Source organism: Theobroma cacao, chromosome 4, assembly GCF_000208745.1.
Source record: "Theobroma cacao cultivar B97-61/B2 chromosome 4, Criollo_cocoa_genome_V2, whole genome shotgun sequence".
In the NCBI taxonomy this organism is placed as follows: domain Eukaryota; kingdom Viridiplantae; phylum Streptophyta; class Magnoliopsida; order Malvales; family Malvaceae; genus Theobroma; species Theobroma cacao.
This window is the reverse complement of record NC_030853.1, coordinates 13,222,452-13,246,869: the sequence shown is the minus strand read 5'-3', so window position 1 is coordinate 13,246,869 and position 24,418 is coordinate 13,222,452. Positions and strand designations below refer to the sequence as shown.

Genomic DNA, 24,418 nt, shown 5'->3' with positions numbered 1-24,418 from the left:
CACTTTGGGGAACTTGCAGCAGTGATGGGTTTTCCACTGACATGCTTGGGCTTGATGTCGGTGGCCTTAATTGGGGTGCTGCCTCCGGCGACCGTGAGTTTGGAGGGTCTGGCGGCCGGCCAGCCACCATTGTTTGGGTTTGGGGAAGGGGGGGGAAGTGCAAAAGGTTAAGAGCGTTTTCCACTTTTTTTTTTTGGTTTAGGGTTTGATACTCTAGTGGATGTACAAATTCCTGAATGCTTAATTAATGTTTTAGTTTCAAGCTAGCGTGGTTACAACTCACAGATACTTTGGAATGGAACATTATCGAAAAGCTTTCATCCAACTAGAGGAGTTCGACAAGGGGATCCATTATCTTCTTATATCTTTGTGTTATGTATGGAAAGATTTGTACATGATATAAAAAAGGCAGTGTTGCAAGGTTTGTGGAAACTAGTTAAATTAAGCAAAAATAAACCCCTATTGACTCACCTATTTTTTACTAGCTGATTTAATATTGTTTGCGGACGCTTTAATGTTGCTATTAGAAGTGATTAAAGGAGTTCTTGATGATTGCTGTGTTTGCTCTAATGAAAAGATTAATGTGGAAAAATCACCCTTTTGTTGTTAAAGTAATGCTGACCAAAGTCATATTGATGCAAAAGCAAACAATTCTGGCTTTAAACATTTAGTGGATATGGGTAAATATTTGGAGGTATCATTCCTACATGGATGTGAAAAAATGAGTTAGTTTAAATACTTAGAAGGAAAGGTACATAAGAAGTTGGCTAATTGGAATGTCTCAACACTTTTTACTACTATCAGGCTTATCCTAATAAAGTTTGTTCTATCTGTAATCCCATATTAGACAATGTAGACAGTTGCGATTCCACTAGAATTTTGCAAAAATATTGAGCCTTTTGTCACAGATTTCTATAAGGAAGAGATAAAAATTCAAGAAAGCTGCATCTGATGAGATGGAGTGATGTGTGCAAATCGAAGGATGGGGGGGGATTGGGTGTTTGACATTTAACAACAATGAATAAAGCTTGTTGGAATATCATCTCTAAACAGCATCCATTATGGGTACATGTAAATTGTGCTAAGTATAATTTTGGCAGACATACGTGCCCTGATAGACTACAGAGTTCAAATTCTTCTTCATTTTGGTTATCTATTTGTCACCTATGGGGAATCTTCAAAACCAACGTTTGTTGGGTAATTGGTAACAGTCTCAATCCTATTTTCAAATGGATACATGGATTAGTGAAAGACCACTTGTTGAAGCTGCAAGGTTGAAGGGAATTATATTTGAAGATTATAGTAAAGTTCAAGACTTTGTGCACCAAGATGGTATATGGTATTTTGATAGTTGTCAATTTATTTTCCTATGAATGAAATAACTTTGTTTTCGAAAACTATTACTCCATCCTTATCATCTTCTTCCTTAGATAAACCTTATTGGGCATTATCATCTTTGAGCCACGTCACAGTTGCTATGGCATATGAGTTTTTTAAGAACGTTAAGACCTCTAATATGAATCATAATTCTGGTGTATGGAGGCTAGCATGAAAATGGGTTAGGCTAGAAAAGATATGTATATTCCTTCTACAATGTCTTCAAGATAGGTTACTAACAAACAAGGAGTGGTATCGCATACACCTTTCAAACAATGATGTTTGTAGGCAATGTGGCTCAAAAGATGAATCAATTATACATGCTTTTCAAGATTGTCCTAAGACTGTGCCAACTTGGCTTCGTGTCTTACCTACATGTGAACACATTACCTTTTTCAATCTTGCGGCTAAAGAATGCTTCATTTATAATTTGAACAAGTCCAAAGCAAATAAGAATGGAGTTAGCTGAAGTGTTTTGTTTGGAGTAATGTGTTAGCTATTGTGGAAATGGAGAAATATGTAGATTTTTTAGAGTAAAACCATTACAATTGTAGGGAGATTGAATGCAACACATAGCATGGTTTTGTCCATAAAAAATGCATAGGAAATGAACGAGGCTGATGAAAGAAGCTCAACTAAACCCCAAGAAGAAGTTTTAAATGGATGGAAAACACCTTCATTTGATTGGATAGCTGTCACGACCCGAAACTCCCATTGAGCCCGTGACAACCGCCGCGACGTCTCGATAGGCACTCATTACCCCGAATGCCGATCGAAACCCCGCAAGGCTTAGCATTAGCTTCCACATCTCCCCGATGAGCGACAGTTATTAAATCTCTCATTTCAAGAAATCATAAGTCATTTTCAAATCAAAACAATAAAATATTATTTTCTAGCTCACAGGGGCATATTCGTCATTTTTTTTCAAAAATATCGAAACCCACCAAAAACATGGTGTAAAAGCTAAATATGTTCATACATACTTCAAATCAGATAACTAAAGTATAAAATTACTTTTACAGCGACACGTGGGCCTCTAACTGACCAAAATGCATCGAAAGCTAAAAACCTACAGCTTTTGCAGATTCAAGTCCAAATGAAGGTCCTTGTCAAAGTCAGTTAACTATGGAATTCCCTAAGCTTGAAATGTGAGGAAATGAGGGTGGTGAGATTATAAAATCCCAGTGAGTAAACAGACACCATCTAAACTATCTAAAAGCGAGTAAATGGAGACGAATTAAAATATTCTTTTTCAATATATGTTTCATAACATGAATATTCAGTTTACTCAATTAATCAACATGGCTTATATATCTCACAAAACTTGGCTCCTGCCAAAATCATTCTCGCGAATACCTTCGTCAAGGTATCCCATTAAGACCGCCAAGGCTGTTAAATGTCTCATACCCATAAACATGTTTTCGCATCTGACACACGGCCGTTCCTTAGAGTTGGTTGAGTCTCACTCTCACGTGGTGGCCCGAACATGAGGTGCACTCAAATCTTACCTCAGAAGATACTTCATCCAACATCTCCCCCCAAAGGTAAATATATAATTGGGTTACCGTGCCCCTCTCATACGCAGTCTACGAAAACCCCCACCACTGCAATGACCGTTTAATATACCACCAGACCCATAAAATTTTCAGTAGCATAATATGACGAATAAAATTTAAGCCAGTCTACCGAGACTAATCCAAAACTGTTCATATATTTCATGCCAACCCCAAAAAAAATTTTAGCCATCATGTTACCATAGTGTCATAAGCCACAATTTCAATAACATATAAAATCATAAATTTCAACACAGTCTCCATATACTCAATTTTTCCAAAACAATATTTGATTTCAAAACCAATATAAATCTCATTTTTATTAAAAAACATTTTAATTGGAAAACATAATATTTTATAATTTAACTCACCATTCAATAAAAACATCAAACAAGTACAATTACTCTAGATATTTAAGATGATAAATTGTCCACTCACAGTATTAGGAGTAGAAATACTCCTATTTTCAGTTCGCGGATACAGTCCTTTACCCGTATCCAATGGCTCACCACTTAGCCATAATCCATGACACATATTCCAATTAAATTGTGTCTAACAGTCATAAGCTATTTCAAGCTCGATATATATGTATGATATGAAATGAAAAATGCACGGGTAGCCATCTAGACTCGGTATTGGCCTAAGTCGATTTTTCATCCGATAAATTGGCCAATACGTCCAATTTCACTCCAACTTGCTCCATTTCTTTTCCAATCCCTCAACTCACCAAACACAACTAATTAACACACAATTAGGTAAAATTTATCTTCACTTTTCTTCTTGGAAGTTTCGGCCAACAATGGTACACTAACTCCGTGATTTTTCCTGCTTAATTTTCTCTCCATAATTCATTAATTCCTACACCAAAAACTATTATTTCTTAATCAAATCACCTAGAATAACATCCCATTCTTCTTTATTATTCACTTAGAGAATTCGGCTATTGATGGGCACCAAACCTTTGGTGGTATTCTTCACTTGTTTTCATGCTACACATCATTAATCACCTAAAAATACTAACATACCTAAAAATCAAACCAATCCAAGATCATTCTCTCTCCATACCCATTTTGACCAGCCATGAATTCACCATGAAAGCATGCTTTTCAACCATTGAAATTAAGGGAAAATGCATAGGGAAAATAGTTCATAAACTAAAATCAAGAAATTTTACCTTTTTCCACTTGATTTTCTTGAAAATCTCCACTTTTCTCTTGAATTTCTTTCCACCTTGGGTTTGTTCTTCCTTTCCCCTTTGTTTTCTTGCTATAGCCGACCATAATGAAAAGAAAATGGTGGTGTGGGCTGATTTTTATAGTTAAATAATATAATAATTTAAACTTGCCACATGGCATTCCATGATTGGTCCATTTTTTAAATTCTTATCTTTTAAGCTTTAAATCTCCACCACACATTATTCAAGGGTAGAAAATGATGATGGGTGAAGACCTTGTGCTGGAAAAATGTTTTGGGGGTGCAAAATTACCGTTTTGCCCCTAGGGTGGCAAAATTACCATTTCGCCCCTATACTCCAAATTATACCGGAATTAAAATTTTTCACTTCTAAATCTCAAATCATACTCCAATAAGTCAAATGGAGCCAAAAAATCTTTTCTAAAAATTTCCATTTTGTCCCCAAGTGGCAAATGACCATTTTGCCCCTAAATAGTGAAAATTCTGGTTTGACTCCAAATTGATCCTCGAACTCCAAATTACCATTTTGAGTCATCCTTGAACTGTGAAACTCTTAATTTCACCTTAAAATCCCTATTTTAATTAGTTCAAGGTATAAATCGACTTACTTGTACTTCTAAGCACAATATCGACTTTTAAATATTCTTCCTAGAGTATTCAAATATACAATCACTCTATCAATCTCATGTGTAACATGGTAGATAATTTAGGACTGGGCTTGACAATAGCTATTAACTTTGGTAGTGCATATTGAAAGACAACTAAATAAGCAGCAATAGGAGGAGTTTTGCGAGACTTAAATGGACAATGGAGAGAAGGCTCTACGATGAAGCTTTGAAAATGTACTGCATATCTCGCCAAGCTTTGAGGTGTCCATAAAGGTCTTACATATGCATGGGAACAAGGCTTTAGGAAGATAGATGTTCAAGTTGACAACAAATTAGTGGTTGGTGCGTTATCGTCCATGTTTAACTATCCTTGTTCAAATTCAGATTTAATCCAAGCCATGCACAACTTGCTTAAGAGAAATTGAGAGGTGCAAATTCGTCACATCTTCAGACAGGGAAATATAGTTGTAGATTTTATGGCTAATATGGAGATGTTGATTTAGGAGACTTTTTTTAACTTACCCTAGTCCACTCGATAAAGCCATTAGCTTACTTTTGAATGATGTAATTGGGGTTAGATTCCCTCAATTAATCAAGCAATAAATATTTATTTTCCTTAAAAAAAATTTAAAATCTTCATTCATTATATGACTTTCTAAATACTATACCTTAGTCAGTTAACTTATTTTTGAAGAACGTATACTAAAATCAATTTAGTGAACTATTTAAATTTAATTGTTTTTTATATTTTACGAGACCTAAAATATATTTAATATTTGTTTCTAGTTATCAAACACCACAGGAAAACAGTTTTTTTCTGATGAAAAAAATTTGGTTCGAAATTTCCATCCAACGGATTTTCAACGGAATTCTAATAAAAATTGTTGTTAATTTTTCAAACGGATTTTCGACCATCCCTTGCTTTAAGTCTTTGACTTACTAAGAGAAAGAAAGTTACTGTCTCTCAGCTTTTTCTCCTTAGACTTACAGCTTCCCCATGGAGTCTCAAAACAGTCATTTCACATATCTAAATGCCATCAGAGGTTTATAAATACAGCTGGATTTTGGTTCTGTCTTGTTAAATGAAACAATGAGATTAATTTTGTTCTTTGTGTTCTGTATTTTGAAGTTTATGTTGAAATAGGACTTGCATTAAAAACCACATCAGTGCATGCTATTAACCTTAGGATCATATGTGATCATTTTGTATTAAGATAGCTAGATTCCTATCTTATTATGATAGGTATGCATCTAGTGAAAGACTTATGCAATGATTAGCATGTATTTTTGTGCCTTGTATTAAAACAAGTTAATGCATATAAAAAATATCAAGCTTCTGTTACTCCAAAAAAAAAACTCTTTTTCATTTGCTGTTCTTTCATACTTCTCATATATCCATCAAAACACAACAGTTTATTGGTTAATAAATTCTTTTTTGTGCATGCATCAGACTCGGAAAGGGCACTCTACGAAGCTCTATGGCATGCATGTTCTGGTCCTTTGGTGATTGTTTTCTTCAAGCTTTCCTCAAGGACACTTGGAACAGGTTTTCTTCAAGCTTCTACTCTTCCATATGTTCTTGGCTTTGTTTATATTTACAAGATTCCATTGATAGATTATGGAAAAAAGCCCTGTTGTTTTTCCAGACTTTTAGATTTCGAGAGCCTTTGATCTTTTTGCTTCCGCTATTATTTCCTTTTCTTTTTTGTTTCGGATTTAATTTTCAGGTTTGTTTTGTTAGTTTTGCTTTAATATGGATGACTTTGCTCAATCAGGTTGAGGAATTTCCTAATCAGTTAATAGACCTACCAAGGTGAGATCTTCCATCCAAGATTCTTTGTCGTGTAATTAATGTTGAGATTGCAGTCAAACAAGGATATAGGCTACTGATATTAGCCTCTACTTTGTTCATGAAATAGAGTTTGCATAAAAACCATCAGAACTATCTCATTTCATTGTTTTCACTATATATATTTACAGAACAATTAACATGCACATAAAAACATCATCAACATTTGTCAAACTAAACAAACAAGTGTAAAGCATCAGTTACAAGGTACATGCATAACACCACGTATGGTGTTGTTTGTACAGCACAACAAAAACAATTTCCTGCATAGCATTTAAATAACAAAAACCCGTGTCACTGTCTTTACTTAAACACTTGCAAGCATTACATTCAGCATTCCCCCTTAATGCTTGCTTGATGCACCATTAATTTGTTTCTCCAAAACTCAAACATTGGCTTCCTGAGTGCTTTAGTCATAATATCAACAAGTTGATCTTCAGAAGGATAGTATTGGATGCAAATTTCAACCTTCTTTTCAACATCCCTTAGAGCATGATATTTCACACTAATATGTTTAGTTTTTCCATGGAAGATAGGGTTTTTGGCCATAGCTATAGCAGATTTATTATCAAGCCACAAATCAGTAGCTTCAAGTTGAGGCATAGTGAGATCATGAAGAACCTTCCTCACCCAAATTGCATGATTTGCTACTGAAGCTGCAGCCACATACTCAGCTTTCGCAGAAGATTGAGCAACAGTGTCTTGCTTGTGGGAGCTCCAAGAAAACGAGCCATTTCCAAGAGTGAATATATACCCGGAAGTGCTCTTTGCATCATCTAGAGATCTAGGCCAGTCACTATCAGAAAATCTTGATAGTTTAACAGACTTGTACTAGTGAACTTCAAACCATAAGCTGCTGTACCTTTTAAATACCAGAGTATTCTTTTTACAGCAACAAAATGACAGCTTCTTGGTTTTTGCATAAAATGAGATAAATAGCTGACAGTAAACATAACATCAGGCCTTGTTGCACATAGGTTCAGAAGACAACCGATAAGACTTCTATATTGAGAAGGATTTTCTAGTTCATAACCAGATTGGGAAGATAACTTCTCATTAACTGCCAAAGGTGAAGCAGTGGCTTTGCATTCATTCATCTGAAACTTTTCAAGCATTTCAAGCACATATTTGTGTTGAGAAACATGTATTCCTCTATCAATCCTTTTAATTTCCAACCCCAAAAAATAACTCATATCTCCCAAATCAGACATATAAAATTCCTTCTCCAAATTCTGTTTGAATTTTCTAATAGCATCTTCACTTCCCCCTGTCACCAGTAAATCATCCACATACAAGGATAGGATTAGTGGAGCCTCATTGCTGTGTTTTCACTCATAAAGAGTTGCTTCATTAGGACTCTTTTGGAATCCTTGATCAAGCAGGTAAGTGTTAATCCTATTGTACCAAGCCTTGTTTCAATCCATAAAGAGCCTTGTGAAGTCTGTACACCTTTCCTTGTCCAGAACAGAGTTCAAATCCTGGTGGTTGCACCACATAAATTTCTTCATCAAGCTTCCCATTTAAAAATGCTGATTTAATATCCCAGTGAAAGGGTTTCCACTGGAATGCAGCAGCCAAAGCTATAAGTAATCTAATAGTGTCCAATCGAGCCACTGGTGCAAACGTTTCTTGGAAATCAATACCAGGTATTTGGGAATAGCCTTTCATTACTAGTCTTGCCTTGAACTTGTTTAAAGTGCCATCAAGATTAAGCTTTCTTTTAAAATCCCATTTGACCCCATTTACTTGTCGATCCTTAGGCCTATCCACCAAAGACCAAGTTTTGTTTTTGACTATCATATTCAGTTCTTCCTTTATAGCTGTAACCCAATGCTCATGAACTGCATCATCTTCATAAGAGTTAGGTTTTGTGATAGCCATATGACATCTCTTATAAATGTTTTGAATAAACCTTACTCCTCTAATTGGAGCTTCATCAACTGTTTCATCATCAACAAGAATTTGAGAATCAGTATGTTGATAGTTTGATACATCAATAAATTCATTCGAATCTGCAGCTTGGCTTTGCTCCCAATTTCAGCTCCTATTCTCATCAAATACAACATTCCTGCTAACAGAAATTCTACCAGATTCAACCTGAAATATTCTATATGCTTTGGACTTCAAGCTGTATCCAATCAGAACCCTAATCTGAGCCTTTGGTTGAAGTTTGTCTCTCTGTTCCTCAGGTATATGTTGATAACAAAGACTTCCAAACACTCGCAAATGATCTACAGAAGGCCTGGTCCCATACCATGCTTCATATGGAGTGATATTTTGTTTTGCTTGAGTAGGAATAATATTGAGCAAGTATACTGCTGTCGAGGCTGTTTCTGCCAAAAATCTTTTGGGCATATTTTTCTCAAGCATCAAGCACTTGCACATCTCAAGTGCTGTGCGATTTTTCCTTTCACTTACCCCATTTTGTTAGGGGCAATATGGAGCTGTTAGCTGGTGAAAGATCCCTTCCTTCTCTAAAAATTGAGAAAATTCTTGAGATGTGTACTCACCACCATTATCTGATTTGAGTATCTTAATCTTCATACCAGACTCTAACTCAGCTCGAGCTTTAAATTTCTAGAACCAACTAAAAGTTTTTGACTTCTGTTTCATAAAGAATATCCAACAAAACCTGGTCAGATCATCTATAAATGTAACAAAGTACCTGCTCCCATTTAATGACTCTTCACGTAGAGAACCTCCAACATCTGAATGGATAAGATTAAGCTTATCCTTTGATTTGCTAAAACTAGCAATGGGATAAGGCTTTCGAGTTATTTTTCCAAGCTGACAAGTTTGGCAAATAAGGCCACATTCTGATAATTTGGGAAGCTTATCTGTAAGACCTGAATTACTCAACTGTATCAATGAATTATAATTGCAGTGACCAAATCTCTTATGCCACAGAGAAGTCAAATTTAAGTGAACTTCTGTTGCCTGCAAACATGCATCTTTCCAGTTCACTGGGAAACAATTTTGTTTCATAGAGATGTTCATCATATAATCACCATTAGGAGCATAAATAGTGCAAGACATATCTTTAAATAATAAGCATAATTATGCTTAAGCATTTGTCCTACACTTAATAGATTTTTAGTGATTTCTGGCACTAAGAGAACTTCAAACTCATACCTGGCACTAGAAGAAGTTTGAATTGGCACTAATCCTTTTCCTATTGCTTGCAAATAAACACCATTCCCAATCTCAACTTTCGAATGGTATTGATCATCTATTTCAACAAATAGCTTCACATTTGGAGTCATGTGATTTGAAGTTCCACTGTCCAAAAGCCAAAGTCTTGCATCAACAGTTTTTAAATTTCCAGTTTGAGCCATAAACAAATGCTCTTCAACTGTTTCAGCTTTCTCAACTGGTTCATCATCCTTGACTTGAGTGTCGGCTTTGTTTTTGCAAACTCTCTGTACATGCCCCAATTGGTTTTGATTTTTGCACCTCACATTTGGTCTAAACCAACAACTAGCCTTAGCATGACCCTTTCTCTTGCAATGAGAACATATATGAGCCTTGCCTTTTTTCTGTTGATTTCTGTATACAGATTGAACCCCTTTATCTTTCTCTTTCTATTCAACAGGACCTTTTCTTGTGCATGTCTCTTCCACTGTTTTTCCTTTCATTTTAGCAAATAGGACATTTTTAGTTACACTCTCACTTCTCATAACTCTCCTGTGTTCAGCAGCTTGGAGAGCATATGCAACATCTGATAGTGACATTTTAGAAAGTTCCCTTTCCAGAGAAGCAACCGTTGCTTCAAATCTTTCTGGCAGAGATACAAGAGCCTTTTGAACAACTCTTCTTTCTGAAATATCCTCTCCCGAGAGTCTAAGTTGATTAACAACTCTCATAAATCTGCTGATGAAGTCTTTTGCATTTTCAGAATCCTTCATTCTCATTGTATCAAACTCCCTAGTCAAGTTCATAATCTGCATTTCTTTGGTTCTTTCAGAACCTTCAAACTAAACTTTCAGTCTTTCCCAAGCATCTTTGGCAGTTTTACACCCCATAATTCTTACAAACATAGCATCTATAAGAGCTCCCTGGATGCAAGACAAGGCTCGAAATCATTTAGCCACTTCCTCGTGGTACTGCTTGACTGGAGCAGGGGTTGCATTATCCTTCAAAGTTGGAACTTCAGCTCCTGATTCAACAGCATCCCAAAGGTCCAGACCCTAAGATATGACTCCATTTTCTCAGACCAAATTGGATAATTTTCTCCATTGAACACTAGAGGTGATTGAAAGCTGAATGCAGTATTTGATGGAGAGAGAGAGGCCATAGTTTTTCAAGTGAGTGTATGGTTTATTTCAGAGAAAGTGTTACTTGGATTCAACTGTCTATACGGTCCCTTAAGAGCTTAATTCAGCTTTGATTCCATGTTGAGATTGCAGTCAAACAAGGATATAAGCTACTGATTTTAGCCTCTACTTTGTCCATGAAACAGTGTTTGCATAAAAACCATCAGAACTATCTCATTTCATTGTTTTCACTATATATATTTACAAAACAGTTAACATGCACATATTAACATCATCAACACTTGTCAAACTAAACAAGCAAGTGTAAAGCATCAGTTACAAGGTACATGCATAACACCACGTGTGGTGTTCTTTGTACAGCACAACAAAAACAATTTCCTGCACAGCATTTAAATAACAAAAGCCCGTGTCACTGTCTTTACTTAAACACTTGCAAGCATTACATTCAACAATTAACGTCCAATTAAAGGTAGATATATTCTGTTTAGACTTTATTTATATGGGTTCGTATCTGTATCAGTATATATTCTGCTTTGCTTTTAATTTTAGGCTGATCCAGAAACGGATGAGGTGCTTGCACAAGTAACCTTACTGCCTGAAATAAATATAAGTGTGATCTCATTTTCTCTTGGTTGCTTTACATAAAGGAGTTGATATAAAGTCAAGATTCTTAAAGGTTATTGTCCTCAATCTAATCATTCCAGCAAGAAGAGAATGATGCAGAGATGGAGCCCCCCTTTCCCCCACTGCCTGAGTTCCTTGTACATTCCTTCTGCAAAACCTTGACTACCTTAGATGCAAGCCTCCATGGTGGATTTTCAGTGCCCATGAGTTTTGCAGATCAATGTCTCCCACAATTGGTTCATGTTAATCTTCGTGGGTTGCGTAATCCCTTTCGGTTTCCTTCATAGAAGTTTAGTCTTCGGTTTGCTATTTGACAGGACATGTCAAGGCAACCTCCTCGCCAAGAGTTGATTACCAGGGATTTGCTAGGAAATCAGTAGCGTTTCATGAATATCTATAGGGGTAATGCTTTAAAGGCTGAATAATGGACTTTTTATTCATATTTGATTGACATGATGATGGGTTTGGTAGGTCAACCACGAAGGCACTTGCTTACAAGTGGTTGGAAGGATTTTGTCAACTCCAAGAGGCTTGGTGCTGGGGATGCGTTTGTATTTTTAGGGTTCGCTTTCGTCCTCAACCTTATGATCATGATGAGGTATGGGGTTTTAGATTGGATTCACTGTTTCAATATGGGAATTGATACATAGCATTGGCATGTAATTCTAGAGGTGAAAATGGAGAACTATGTGTTGGTGTACGACGTGCAATGAAGCCACGGAGCAATGTTTCCGCCTCAATTTCAATTTTTGGCATGTACCTTTCAGTGCTTGCTACTACATGGGAAGCCTTGGCAAGAAGAACCATGTTCGCCATATCTTACAAACCTAGGTATGGTAGTGGTTTCTTTTTCTCTAAGTCATCGCAATTTCCTGTATTTCTTACCTTTACGCTAAGTTGTAATCTTTTTGTTTTATTTTTTGGTTATAGGACAAGCGCTGCTGAATTCATCATTCTAATTGATCAGAACATGAATTCAGTGAAGAACAATTACTCGATAGGGATGAGATTCCAAATGAAAATTAACTAGGAGGGATGTCCAGAGTAGAGGTACGGCTTGTTTAATATTTTCAGAAAATTACTACTTCATTTTATTGCTACATCAAAATTGTAGAGTACTATAGATTCTTCTATGATGTCCTATTCGTAGTTAAATTGAAAATACCTTCCTCAAAATTAGCTTTTCTATTTATTTCTTTACTATTTGTTATTGTGAGTTTAGTGGTACCATAGTTGGAATTGAAGATGCTGATCCCATAAAGTGGCCAGGTTCCAAAAGGAGATGCCTCAAGGTATTTAGATTGTGTTTTTCAGTAGGGTGTAAAAGATGTTTATGTTTATTTACATTTTTTGAAATGCTAAAACAAATAATGTTGCGTCTTAGAGTTATGAAAATGTTGAAACAATCTTCTGATGTTTCTCTTAGGTGAGATGGGATGGAACTTGTACCATAACTCCTCCGGAAAAGTTTCACCTTGGAAAATAGAACTTGCTTTAACTTACACTATATTGAGTCCTCTTCCAATGCCCTGGCCTGAACCAAATATGGTGCCCTTATCTCCTAATTCCTCTGTTCTTACCCAGGAAGGTAGGTCGAACCTGTCTTGTATAAATTAATGGATTGTTTTATTTATTTTTATGTAACAATTTGTCTAGTCAGGTATACTGAAAAGTCAAGTTTATCACTTAGGTTCATTAAGAGTAACTATCCAGCCTTCACAAGGAAGTGGCTTTTCAAGGGTCTCGCAATGTCATGAAATCTCGACCTTTGGAGACAACTTTGCTAAGATGAACTAGTCTACCACCGCTAGAGATTCAGTCATGCAGCCTCTATTCGTACACCAAAAGAAATTGATATGGTTTCTGCTTCAATGAGTAATGAACCAACAAACATAGAAAATCTCTTAAATTCGGGTTCAAATAATTTCGATTCCTCATACTGGTGTTGTTGTCCACTCTTTGTTGACCAAACCTTGACAACAGCTAATTCAATGAGATAGCAACTGCTACATCAAGAAGAAAAGCATAGCCTGCTTGTGAGCCCACGGTCCCTTATGCCTCCTGCTGTCCCGGCCTAATTGGCAGACGCATTTGGTAGAATTTTTACATGAAACTTCTGGTGCTACCATCCTGAAGTCAACTTTCTCATGCTATTGAAACTTTTAATGTGTTTGGCGAAATAGGGAAAAGGACAGAAAGGGGAGTAAGGATGTAGATGCAAAGGAAAATGATACCATTAAGCGAGAGCGTAAAAACTTTCTCCTTTGGACTTTTAAGATGTACTAATGCAACGTGTGTTGCATGTAAATGATTTGATCGTTAGTATCATGATTACAATAATAAAAATAGTATAATTTTATAGATCATATTTTCATCGATCTTCAGTTAATAAACATTTAAAGAAAGATGTGGCAAAATTCAATTAAAATCGACTTAACTGATAAAAGTTGGTTAATTCGATTTGATTAAAATGATTAATTCAATTAAGGGGGTCTGTCAATGAGTAAAGTCAAATAGTTCAATTAATATTTATACGAAATTCGGTTGAGCCGGTTAATAAAATTTTTTAATTAATTGAACCTAATTAACCAATCGTTCAACCCTAATTCAAAATACAAATTTACGAAATATATGTAAGTAAAATGATGTATTTTCATACAACTAAATAGATTTAATGTCAAAAACAAAATTTTTTTTATAAAAATAAGACACAAAAGAAAAGCCATGAACGATCAGTTCAACCCTTTGTCAAGTTTTCGTGTTCAAAAAAAATAAGACAGAAGAAAAGAGGTTAGTTTCTAAAAAACTCCATGTTTTCTTTAAGGAAGTTGAAGTTGAAGCCATCGGATCCCAAAGATTTAGACCCTTCATAGTCCCATACGGCATCTCTCAACTCCTTTGTTGTCACCACAAACTCCAAGGCAGCTCTATCAACTTGTGTTATTTTTCAAAACTCCATATCCGAGGCAATCAGACTTAGCCAATTAGTTGATGAAATTGCCTCCTGTAGTATATATTCTAGCACTTCCATTCTCACTATTCTCAAGTCCAACTATCTCCCATCCATATTCAATCCAAAAATCATATTCCGGTGGACTTTAGATTTGGATTTATAGTGGAAATATTTTGTATTTCTATATCTCCCTCCCTAATCCACCTAACCCTCAATTTGCGTCTCCAAATCGATTCTCAATTATGATGAGTTGCCCCCAACTCCCTAGTATGCTCTTTTTTCTCCCTCTATTCCTCCTAAATAAGCTCCCTTTCGTCCCCATAACCATCAATCACCTCAATCCTCTTATCCAATTCCTTTATATTCCTCCACACAAAACATCTCCTCATTCCATTTTTTCGAAAAGGCTTTTAACTCACTCATTTTGACCATCATATAATATCCCGGGTTACCCATAACATTCAATGATCTCATATTCTCCTCAACCATTTCCAAAAATCCATTCTTGGAGAGCCAATAATCTAATAGGACCCTAATTGAAACCTTTAGAGCCCAAAATAATAGGACAGTGATCATAAATTGATGGGTTTAATGCATGTTCGCATAATGGGCTCTACACATCCAACCATGAAGGGTTTTGTTTGTGCTCAATCATGAATTTACATGCATTGAAAATATTTAATCGGAGTAACACAGCAAAATTGAAAAAAAAAAAAGACAAAACCTCTTTTGTATAACTTGTTTTATATTTTCAATCAGATGAATCATATACAAACATTAATGGGTTGAATTGTATACCTTAGTGAGTGATTGCTAAAAATCACAATTCATAAATCCTCCACTTATTGTGCACACCAAAGCCTGATTGCTGCAAACCAAAATAGTCCAAATGTCTAGCCTTCAATGGTGATCCACACGGATGACAATTGAAAACCTTCATAAGGTTGGGACAATTTTGTGCCATGATGCTATGCTAGTAGTCAAGATTTCATTAATCTCACCCAAAAATGTTTTTCTAATTGTCAAAACAAGGGAAGACAAAAGAAGAAAAAAATTCCCTTTCCCTGTAACCTTACAAATCGGCGATAAGATGGAGAATTATAAGGCTTTTATTTTTCTTGTCTTCTTTTTCTCACAATCTCACACTAGGTGCAGCACAAACATAAAGTATTTATAGTTAGGTTAAAATGTTGACTAACCTTTTGGTTTATTGCATTTTAGTCTTCCCACTTAATTAAACAGTTTAACAAGTCCTTGTTGAAATTCAAATTTTCAAATTAAATGCAAATCCCATTTTCATTTCACATTGTCATCTTATTGTGTGTGACTCATTAAGCCCCCAACATGTTGGCAGAAAATATAAATTAATTCAATTAAGAATTAACATTTATATTTACAAATCATAAGCAACATCTATCAATACTTCATGACCACTCAAATGTCAAGAAAGTCAAAATGGTTTAACAAACCTTTCAGTGTATAGTATTTCAATGTAATTCGACCCTTTCATCATATATCTCAAATATATTGAAAGCGTGGCTCGATGTCTACTTTCTAACTTATACATATTAGTCTTACAGCTTCCATATTGACCTATTAAGATTGCCTTGGCCAAAAACTTTCAGTTAATATAAGTCAAAAGCAAATGAGATATGTCCCTTTCAAATCACTTGGGGTGATGAATCTTCTCTTGACTATTCGTTCATCTTTGCATGTTTCATGACATACCCAAAAGCATCTTGCTTAGGCATTTGGTCACCTCTAAACCTGTAGGAGTGAAATCAAAGCATGAGAATTCACATACAAGATGACTTGGTATCATAAGTTTAAGGATTACCCACACTACTGACAAATGAAAGTATTTTCATAGGCACTTGAGTGAAATACCAAATGAAACTCTCATAGTGGGCCATGTTCAATGAACTTGTTCTTGAACAAGCACCCACATACTCTCCTCAAGTATCTTACATATTTCAACCTATGAGATTGATTGCTTACTTTCAAAGTAAAAAGGTTAGCATGTACCAATTTTTAAGTATTGTTAATATCCTTATTCTTAACAATACAATGATAAGGAACATATTTAAGAACAAAGCTTTGATGCATAAGAATTTCATAATTATAACTTTATAATTTCTTTGCAAGGCCATTATGTTCCAATGACTTTTTCTACATAAGTCTCTCATAACTCTTTATAAATAAACTCATGGATAAAGAAATAGCTCATACATTATATAAAATATCCATAATGTATTTAACATGAAATATGACTAATTATTGCGTTGTTTTACAAGCATAAAATCAATTGGCTTGTAGGGCTTACATTAACAATCTCCCACTAGCACTAAAGCTAATCACCTATGTATCTAACACTAAAGCCTTCAAAATGGTGATCATGTTTCTGCTAGGATAAAACTTTAGTGAGAGGGTCAGCTAAGTTGTCTTCTGTGAGCACTCTCTTTATATTAATATTAACTCTCTCAATGATCTCCCTGATGAAGTGATATGCCACAACATGTTTGGACCATTGATGAGACCTTGGTTCCTTTGCTTGCACAATGGCTCTATTGTTGTCACAGTATAAAGTTTCAAAATCAACAATGCTAAGAACCACACTAAGTTCAATTATGAACTTCTTAATCTAAACTCCTTTCTCTGTTGCCTTAGAGGCGGAGATGTGTTCAACCTTGATTATAGAATCTGCAATCCTTGCTTGCTTGGAACTTTTTAGCTGACTGCACTGTTATTTAAGGTAAATATGAACCCACTTTGAGATTTGCTGTCATCTTTATCGGATTGGAATGTAGCATTTCCTTATCCTTTAACTTGGAGTTCAACCTCTCCATAGACCAAGAAAAGATCCTTAGTTCTTCATAAGTACTTAAGGATATTTTTTACAACAATTTAGTGACTCTTACCTAGTTTCGATTGGTATTTGCTCGTGACACTTAAAGCATATGCCACATTTGGTCTAGTACATAACATGGCATACATGATAGACCTAATAGATGAAGCATATGGTATCTGTCCATTCTTATCCTCTCTTTTCGTGTTTTCGAACACATATCCTTTAAAAGATGAATGCCATGTGACATGGGCAAATGTTTCTTCTTGGAGTCAGTCATGTTAAACCTCTTTAACACCTTTTCTATGTAAGTGGATTGGGACAATCCTAGCAACCTCTTTGATCTATCTCTATAGATCTTTATTCTTAGAATATAAGTTGATTCTCCCAAATCCTTCATGGATAATTGTTTGGACAGCCAGATCTTGACAGTCTATAGCATCAGTATATCATTTCCTATTACTATATAAAGTACTAAGAATACAACTGCTTGTCCATTTACCTTCTTGTAAACACATCGATCATCAGGATTCTTGATGAAATCATATCCTTTAATAGTTTCATCAAATTTGATGTTCTAGCTCCTAGATGCTTACTTTAGCCTATAAATGGACTTTTGGAGTTTACATACTTTATGCTGACTCTCCTTGGATGTGAAATTGTGCCATATACACTTCCTCTTGCAAATTCTCGTTAAGGAATGTTGTCTTTACATCCATCTTCCATATTTCATAAACATGATATATAGCAATAGCAAGCAAAATACGAATGGTTTTAGTCATGGTAATAGGCGAGAAGGTTTCCTCATAATTGATTCCTTCAACTTGATTGTAACCTTTAGCAACAAACCTAGCCTTGTACATTTGTATATTACCAACCATGTCAGTCTTCCTCTTAAAAACCCACTTGCACCTTATGGGTTTTACTCTTTAAGGTGCATTAACCAAAGTCCATACTTAGTTGACATGCATGCCATCCATCTTGGATTTCATGGACTATAGTAACTTATCGAAATTAATATCAAATATTGCTTCCTCATAAGTAGTAGGCTCCTTGTCAATTGGCAAAGCATCTTTTTCCAATAGAAATTTGTATCTCTTTAGAGCTTGTCTTTGTCTTTAAATTTTCCACGTAGAGGTGGATGGGTTCTTGAACTCGAACATAGAGACACCAACAATACCAACTTCTTCAATAGCACTAATCCAAGATTAATCTATTGTTAATTCCTTATTCTCTATGCTTAACTTCCATAAATGAACCATAATCCTTTCACTAACTTCTTTGCTTAACCATTAATCCAAAAATCAATAACTAAATCTAACCTAGCGATAAATATCAACTTCAACTAGTTAAGGTTTGAGTCAACTTTACCTTGGTAAGCTTCTAAAGCTGGAAATCTCTTGAAATCTAATGTTTAAGGTAAAAAATAAAAAATCTAGGGTTTAATAGAACCTTGGGATGAAAACCCATAAACTTTAATGATGGAAAATCATTTTCTTACCTTTAAAATATTAAGAATCAAGGTTAGATGTTTGGAATCATGTTGGACTTGAAGAAAAATGGATTTGAAGCTTGCAAAAAAGTTGTGAAAGTTGAGAGAGTGAGAGAAAGGTGGCTGGTGGCTAAAGGTTGAGTAAATGAAATAAAATGTTAAGTCTAGGAATTTGTAACATATTTATAATTCGGGAAATGTAAAGACAAGTTTAACCCTTTATTTTTTGAAGTATGACATTAAGGTATCGATACCTTAGCCCTCGATCTTGCTACTTTTGAAATAAAAATGGTTTTGTTTGGAATTTTTCGACCAAAGTCTCGAAACTTCTTGTGGAAGTAATGATACTTTTGTCTTAGGTTTGAAGGTGTCTAAGACTTTATCCTCTAGTCTCGATAATTCATTCATCTGATGCATTTCTAGGCTTTAAAATTGAGGCATAGTGCTTTGAATAGGCTTGGTAAGCTTATTTACATTTAATATCATTTAAGTAAATGTCTTCATTTTTATTTCTTTCCTTTTTACTCCCCATTTACTAAAGATATTTAATGTAAATAAGAAAAAACTCGTCTCCCCTCATTTAGATTCAATAAAAATATCTAAACAATCAAATTACAAAAGAATCAAAATCTAAATTTTGGTTGCAAGAATAAAATAGAAAAAGTTTGAATGAAATTAAATTTTAAGCTCTCATTTATCATAAAAAAACATACTTTTAAAATAGAAAAAAATAATTCTAAGTCATTTCAATATCAAAGGAACCATTACCTCCATTTTTTATTCTCATTAAATTATTATACAAAAATCACATATTTTTACCCCTTTCCAAACTAAGAAAAATTTTTGCTTCCAATAGTGACAACCAACTAAGATAGCAAGCCACGAAGGATAAAAGAATACATAGTAGGGACTATAGTCAATAAACAAAATCATGTATAATAGATGATGAAAGCTCACCAAGAATATGACCATTATACCTTTGGGTCAAATTACCAAATTACCTTTAGATAAAAATTAAGGTTATACATAATTGCACTTTTATTCAACCATTTCATATTAGACTTCGAAATGAAAACTGAAACTCCTTCCTTATTATCAAGCTTCTCATTCACCTCAATCTTTTCCTCCTTCTTTTGCAAGGCACATTTTCCACCACCATTACAAATAAACGCCTCCTTAAAATTACTGTAACTCTTAGCCAAAATGATGGGATGCTCACAAGCTACAACCCTTGTTTCTTCTTTTTTATCAACTATTTTAATCATGATACGATGACCATCAAATAACAAACCATTCCCATACATGATTACCATTAACTTTTCCTTCTCTCTATACCTAACAAATGTAAAATTTATTACTTTTGGCCAAGTTCCTTGTGGAATGAATACATCCACTACCACCTAAAATTGATCAAACACTACCTTAATTTTTTTCCATGAAACGCTTACTTTCAGATTATCCATGAAAATTGTGTGCAAAAAACACCATCAACTTACCAAGTCTAGATGGTTATGAAACTTGCTTCTTTGTTGCCCTTGCCATTGATGCACCTTAGGTAGGAGTGAGAGTTTCCATATGGAACAAAACAATGCTAGCGAAGGTTTTGGAGCCAACTGAGTATCTAATGCTAAGGAAGATTGTTTTATTGAAAAATACCCTTTATTTTTAGGTTTCCAAACTAGCTTGTCTTCTTTATTACTCCACAAGTTTGCCAAGTAGTTCCTGATAAAGGATGTTAAAAGGCTTGTTATACGTGGAAGTCACTTATCGAGCCAAAAAAAAAAAACACTCTTTCTGACCAACCATTGGTACCCTTCCGTGCCTATTAGTTTGCTTACACCATCATGCTCAAGGAACTTAACAATATTGCACTAAATTATAGACATTTTTTGAGGATGTTCATTTAATGGGAGCCATTTTAGTGAGCCCTATCCATATTTTTCACATAAAAAAAAGGCCTCCAAATGGCATTTTCCTCTACCCCATAATGCCACCACCATTTTCCAAGAAAGGTTAGATTTTTATGAAGTAACTGGGATATGCCCAAGCCTCCCCATAAATATTGTCTTACACATTGTCCTCTATTTAACTTTTGCAATCTTACAGCATTGAGTTCCCCTTCCTCATAAAAAAATTCTTCTTAAATGCTCAAGCTTCTTTAATATGCCCTTTGTTGCTTGGAAAGTGAAAACTAATAAATTGGGGGTGTTGTGTATTTTGCTTGTGTGATGTGAAATATACTCAAAATTAATTGCAAAATACAAGCAAAGACTATGTAAAAGTATACACTATCGCAACAAGTAATACAATGATAAATTGAGTTTGTCGATCCTTCAAGGAATTGGTTTACTAATTGTTGTTAATTACTAAAATTAAAACAAACTAATTTTATCCTAGCACCAAGTTTTGAGAAATGATTAAAAAGTAATCTAATTAAATAATTTTAATCTAAAAAGTGCGAACAACAAATTGAAGTGAAGGTGATAGTTTAATAGTCTAGAATTATGGTATCCTTTAATATTTCACTTGGAATGGTGTTTGCATATGTCATGACCCAAATCTCGGGCCATTACCGGCGCATGGACTCAATGGACATAGCCCACTAAGCCCCAGCAATCCTATCTATGTGACTCCATTCATCGATTTCATCATTCGTTCTTACAACCGTATTTCGTAATTCTTATCAACAAGTATTTCAATACTTTTCTATCGAAACCATATATTCACATTTATATGATTCAAAATAATGTCATTCGTGCCATCTAGTAGTGGCAACATTAATCAACATAAACATCTATTGCTTAAGATATATATGTCTTAATAATTTACATCAGGGTACGTATGTTCCACGAAAAGGACTCTAGACTTCCAGCGGAGTGACCATAGTGAAGGTGCAGCTACTAAATGCCATTGATACCTACCAAAAGATGGACGAACGTGGATACCTTCCCAACTTCCTTCTGATCTGAAAACATGAATTTGAAAAAGGTGAGTATAAACTCAGTGAGTGAACATAAGAAGGGAACAAGCAATCGATAAGGAGAACTTCCAAATCATGATGCATTTGTTTCAAAAACAATGCAATTGATTTAATTTCTTACTAAAAACCCCTAATTTCAAACTTTGATTAATAACCTCATAGGGTTGCAAAACCCATGATCAATCCATGAAGTTAAATGGGTGAAAAATGTCAAAATCAAGCAAGGTAGCAAGCATGACAGCAAGTTTCTTGCTATAATGAGAAATAGTTGCAGTTTGCATATGTTTCAGTTTTTCAAGCATATCTCCCACTAAAGAAGTCTAATTGACATTATTTTTAGACCATTAGAAAGCTAAAAGGCTGGGTTACAACTTTGATGTTTACCATTTTGCCCAGTTCTGAATGGAATATGGTCAAAATCTTTATCGAAGTGAAAGCACTACACCAAAACCTAAGAGTTTCTTGTTGCAGCGAGAACCAGGCCAGTGTGACCCCCCTCAACCCGAGAGTTTCTCGCTGCAGCAAAAATAAATCTCATTGCAGCAAGAAACAAAGCAATTTGGTTAAAAGGGGTCTTGTTATATCAAAAGCCATTTTCTTGTTGAATGAAAAGCAATTTGGGAGCAATTAACAATGCCAACATACAACACAATCACAAATATTTCCATAACTTTCTATAACACACATATATATATATACATACATCATCATGCATACCATCCCGCCACATTCAACTCAATGCAATATCATCATCATGTGTGCACTCCCTACTCGCATACTTCAACATCATCATGTGTGCACTCTCTACTCGTACACTCTAACATCATCATGTGTGCACTCCCTACTCGCACACTTCAACATTATCACACAACATTATTCATTAATGCATAACATATATTCATACAAATACATACCAACATAATATAGGAGCACATGGATTCATCCTTTTACACATTTCACATTTTCACAACATCAAAACATTTTATCAAGAGCTTGTTCCTCGGCACACATTTTTAAAAAAAGGTTGGATAAAATCACTCAAATGTTTTGTCCAAATACATTTACATTTTCCAAAGAAATTTTGAAATGCAAGTTCACTCACCAGTCTTTATTGATACTTTAGTGGGCTTTAACTTCGAGTAAGATTTCGAATGGAGGTGTGGGGTTTCATTGGAACCTTGGTAGCTTTGTAATTGAAATTTTTTCAAAAAAACTTCAAGCTATTATAGAAGCTCCCTCTTTCTCTCTCTAAAACACCTAGCTAGTGAGAGGAAGTATGAAAGTAAGACTTTTCAAGGGTTTCAAAGTGAGAGAGTGAAAGAGCACAAAAGGTTCTATGAAATGGTGCACAAAAGCATGAAAATTGGAGCTAGCTTGAGAGAAGTTATGGAGGTTTCAAAACAAGCTTCCATGGAGGATGAAAGCAACGTGAGATGGGAGGAAGAAGAAGAAGAAGTTGCTGGAGAAATGAAGAAGCTGCTGGAACAAATGATATTTATAACTAAAGCTTATCCAATCCCTTCTTAAATTACAAAAATGCCCTTAACAAGTTGGTTTGTCCTCCTCTAATCCTTGGTGCAATCTTTTTACTCTTTTGACACTAGGATAAGGTCCATAATAGTCTAGAAATACTCGAGTTCATGAAAACTTAAAATTTTGACTCGAGATGAAAAATGACCATTTTGCCCTTACTTTGGAAATCATCATTATTTCTATTTTTTTTTTGTCATTTTATTTCTATTTTCATCATTCATTTATGCCTTAGGCCTACTTAGGCCTTAATATTGTTTGAAAGCATACTTCTAGGGGTTCACTAAGGAAATGACAAAATTACCCCTAGTCAGTGATATTACGTCTACTTCTAGCTACGAGTCTATAAAGTTCAAGGTCTCATAGCTTAATTACTTAATCTTAATGGAATTGATGCCAGTCTAAATTCCTAAAGCATGTGTAATTCTCCATCGAGATATTATACAATTGCCTAACTTAATTGAATCACTATATGTCTATATGAAACAACTAAATTAAGTTCTTTAATCTAAGATTTTAAAAATTGACTATATGTGGCAACTGGCGTATGTCTACCCTAATTGCACAATCAATAGAAGGTACAAATAAAACTTAATAACATGAAAATAAACTCAAATTACTTAATTAAACTACTAAAGCATGCATAAAGTAAATACTAAGACAAATGTGAAAAAAAAAGCCTACATTAATTAAAAATAAGAGGACATTAGTCTTTTTTAAGCTCAAAAGAATGTATGAAAACTCTATAAAATAGAGTTATCAGGGAGTGAGTTGAAAACTTAGTTGATAAGGGTGACATTTTCGCCAAAAATAAATATTATGTTGCCAAAAAGAGTCTACTTTAAAATTTGTTAACCACTAGGTCCCATGTTTTTTAGCTTCTCAAGTTAACCTCTAAAGGGATGCCAAGATATATAAATGGAAGGCTTCCCACCTTACATTAAAGAGCATCAATGTAAATCGAAAAAACAAAAGATTTGCTGAAGTTAATCTTCAAACCCAAGGCAAATTCCAAGCATCAAAAGAGATGACAAATGTTCACTACAAGCTAAAGTCCATCCTCCATAAAGATTGTTGTGTCATCCATGAATTGTAAGTGAGAGATTTTTAATAAAGGATTCAAATAGAAAGATACTACT

The 24,418-nt window shown here is 34.8% G+C and overlaps 1 pseudogene; it reads left to right on the top strand.

Annotated features, from left to right (window-relative positions):
* Positions 11,581–13,276, top strand: LOC18601463 (annotated as a pseudogene).